The following is a 4,520-nucleotide window of genomic DNA, read 5'->3' on the forward strand; positions in this document are numbered from 1 at the left end:
TTTCAAAAATTACAATATAATTATAATGTATTTTAATTGTATGTAATTTACAATATTTGACTATTTTTTAAAATTTGTGGTGTCATAAATATAGTTAGTCCCCCCCTAATAAATGGCTCATCAATCTTCTGCTAATCTGTTTGGCCTTCAATGTCATTGTGAATGCTCTACAAAAATGAACAGACTCTATGCTAAATAAACTGAAGGCGTTTGGACATAATCGTACAAATCAATATCTATCGTAAGCGTTTTCACGTGAAATAACACAAGCTGACTGTAAAGGTGTCATTGTCACGTTTGGCCTGTTCAAGTGTGGCCAAGATATTGGTTCGAATCATAAGAGCATCCAGTCTGAAGTTAAAATCAAAACTACTCAAAAAAAAAAAACCGAACATAACACACTGTGCCAATCGTGTCAGAGAAAAAAAAATCAAACTTCAAAAGTACTCCCTTCGTTGCAAAATAAATCAACATTATAATAGGACGTGACACATCTTAGTATGTCTAAATTTATCGTATTAGTATGTGTCACAACCTAATATGATATTGGTTTATTTTGGGACGGAGGGAGTAGTCGAACTCGACCGACGAAAATTTCTTTGTTGCACATGGCTGTTGGTACACCTGCTTTGAATGCGTATATCCCCGGCTCCATTTTCTCTCTGGGTGCCGGCGACATCGTCATATCCACGGTCACCAGTTTTTTGAGTTGGAGGAACATCGCCTCCTTAGAGAGGTCCTCGACATGCATATCTTTAGGCTTGTGTTCTTTTGTTTAAGTTCCCAACCCAACTCAACCCACTCGTTTTTTCGTGCACTTTTTCAAATTACTAAACGATATTTTTCTTAAAAAAACATTCTATATAAAAATTTGCTTTAGAAAATTATATTAAATCTATTTTTTAAAAAATAATTAATACTTAATTATTCATATGCTAATAATTAGTCATCTTCTCGTACCTGCGCTACCCAACCTCATCAATGTCGTCCTGCACCTAATCCACAGAGATACTGAACGTGATAGCACCAAGGACAAGGGTCTGATCTGATTGGATCAGTAACTGGTTGACATGATTTGCTGTCTATCATGGCTACTTTCTGGATCCATCACCAGAATGGAAGGCTTGGGGTGGGTTCTACAAATCTATTAACTTATTAAAGGAATAGAAAACGAAGCCGCCACGTTCACTCTCATGAACTACAAATTCTCATATTAATCAGAGAAAAATTAAAAAATATGAGTCTATATAGGAACGCAATTTTAAAATAGCTAAAATTCGAAATTAAAAATAAGGAATATAGGAAGAGAAAACTAGAGTCCATAACGATATACAATAGAACTAATGAAAATTCGGAATTAAAAAAAATAAGAAAATTAAAAATAAAGGTTAGAGTATATATAGAAATATAATTTAGAAATAACAAAAATTCGAGTTAAAAAAAAGGAATATCAGAAGAAGAATACAGAGTCCATATAGAAATACATTTTAAAAATAACTGAAATTCGGAATTAAAAAAAGACATATTGAAAGAGAAGTTTAGAGTCCATACAGAAATACAATTTAGAAATAATAGAAATTAGGAAATAGAAATTTAAATTATGTTGTTATTTAAAGATATTTTAATAAAAAAAGAAATATATATGCTATTATACGAGAGAAAACATAAGGATGCTAGCCGCGCAATTTGCGCGGGCCACCATGCTAGTTGATATTAAACATTGTAGCTATCGAGCCAAAGTTTTGTCCTACTTGTATAAACTACAGCATCAAACTATAGCGAGAGTTGCCCTTAACATTCATCTATCTCGATCGGGACTCCGATCGGGACTCTGTTCTTAGAGCTCGACGTCGTCTTTAAATGAATGAATTTCGTGGTATCTATCTATTTATTATATATATTATATCATTATAAGACAGCATTGAAACGCGTCACCGTATTCGCTTGAGGGATTTGGTGCTTCAAGATTTCGACGAGATGAGTTCGAGGCGGATTTTTTGATGTCGACTTCTATGATCGCCCTGGCCTAGGAGATATGACCCAACCGACGTTTACTTTTCTCCAAGTTGGATCCATCACTTTTCTGGTCTTTGCTGCTACGTCATCGATCTTTCCTCCAACGTATTCCCGCCAAGAACAACATATCGATCACAAAGCCCGTTCACAAGACCAGGAAGCAATGGTGTCACAATCTTCATCAAGACATTAATTGCCATTAAAGATCTTCCGACAAGGGTACTCCGACGACTTTGGCTCTGAGAGATATAACCCAATTGGAGAACGTTTCCCTTTAGATCGAAACCATCGCTGTCTGACAATTCAATCTATTGGGATGGAAAAAACTTCAAGACACTGCTACTGCGGAGAATATCAGTTCAATATTATCGATCACGAGACCTCCATCATCGTACTGCCAACTGCAGAGAGGATAGCCGCTCTGATCTACTAGCTAGTCGGCGTCATATTGATCCACGGGACACAGGAGCATACGGCATGAATAAGACCACGGAACCAGCCGCGCGTACGAGCATCACGCATGGTCAGAAGGCCAAACAGTGGTCAGGAAGCCAACCCAACACATTCACGTGCATTATAGCCAGTCAACGTATACACATGGATATATACTATACAATGGAGTATGATTATTACCTCCTAAGTTCCCCTTTGCTATGCATACTCACAAGTGTACCTCGAAACTTCATTATCTCCAAAAAGGACGCATCGGGTAATTAGTAGATTAGTTTTGTAAATTAATCTTCCATAGTCTCATAGATACATCCGATATGTATGTAGACATGTAAGCGATATTCTATATACAGTCAATCGTACCTTTTCCAAATCAATAATTTAATTTATTATGTTTATCCAGAATAAATTTTTTTATATAATCTTTCGTACGAGAGTATTATATAGTAGGCCGACTACAGTCTCATACCTAACCCATCAATAGTACTAAAACTTGCCAAGGTAACGTGGAAAAAAATATGGCTGAGTTCATGACACATGGGCTTGAGGCACTAACGCAACACCTTACTGTTCGATTTAGAGGGAACACGTTGAATTTTGTAAAGTGTCAGTGATAACAAAGGAAGGGCTGCAGGCAGGTGAGTGAAAGGGCGAGAAAATAGTAGGGAGACGGCGGTTGCCATGGGAGGGTGAGCCAAGGGGTGACAAAGGAGTAAGGCAGTGACAATGGAGCCCTTACAATGATAAAATTCGATTTTGTAAAGTGCCAACGATAACTAAGAAGAGTAGTGGTAGGTAGAGGGGTGGCAAATGAGTAGGGAGGAGGCGACAATAATAAGGTTCGATTGTTTAAGTTGCCAATGAAAACAAATTGAAGGGGAAGCGGTCTAGCAAGCAGAACCCTGATGAAGATGATGATAAGGAAGAGAAGGTGCGTTCGTGCAGATGAGCGGAACTCCGATGAAGGTGATGATGACAACAAAGAGAAGGGGTGGGTGGTAGGGAAGTAGAGGTGCACAGGGCAAAACAATAGGAAGGTGGCCATAGGCAAGGCACCTAAAAACTATAAAAATCAAACCTTTGACTTTTAAAGATTGTGATGTCAACGAAGAGGAGTGACATAAAGCAAACGAGCAGAAGGGTGGTAACGACTGGCGGAACTTCTAAAAATTATTAAAAGGGTGATGATACGGTTTGATTTTTAAGGTCTTGGTAACAATAGAGAGGCATGCGACGGTGGTAGACGGACCAATGAAGGGGGTGAACATGTGAGCGAGCAGGGCTGACGGATAATGGGCATCATAGGGACTCACTAAGGGTTGAAGTCCGAAGGAGACAGGGGAAGGGGCATCGGACTAGCCCCCATCGATCCTCGCCCAACGCTGCCGTCCACCAAGTCTGCCACCGCTGCCAGTCCTCACCGTCGGTGAGAGAGAGGAAGGGACGGGGATTAGATGGTTGTTACTGGTTGAGATGAACAAGTGTGCAGAGAAATTAAATAAATGTTAGTTGTAACTTACTGAGATAAAGAAATTAGGTGGAAAGCTCAATCTTGGAATAAATTTTGAATGCTCAAGATGTGAATACATTACCTGTTCTTTAGGTGAACATAAGACCACCAGTAAAGTTACGGTGGTGAAAAAGGTTGACAGTTGGATAAATTTCCATAAAAAAAGAGAGTATATTTTTCCTTTTCGAGAAGTACGGAACACTCGTCGAGGACTGAGGAAGAATGCATTTTTTTTATCCATGCAAACAACCCAGAACTACTATTTTTGGCGCACGCGTTTCCAGCACGCACTACAGTTTACACACGTTCATATAGACGTGAAGAGAAGTGCATAGCTCATCGTGGTTTTGATCAGATGGTTGCTCTATCTATAGTCCATATGATCCAAGTGTTCAAATTTTTGGACGATTTTGTTTATGAGAAATTTGAGTTGAGAGATCGATAGACAAACTTGAAAACACAAATCATCTTAGAATACTTATTAACTCTTAAAGTACAGCATTTCACGCTCCCACAAGATCGGAAATTAGAAACTCAAACTTAA

The sequence above is a fragment of the Oryza sativa genome, chromosome 10 (assembly GCF_034140825.1).
Source record: "Oryza sativa Japonica Group chromosome 10, ASM3414082v1".
NCBI lineage: Eukaryota > Viridiplantae > Streptophyta > Magnoliopsida > Poales > Poaceae > Oryza > Oryza sativa.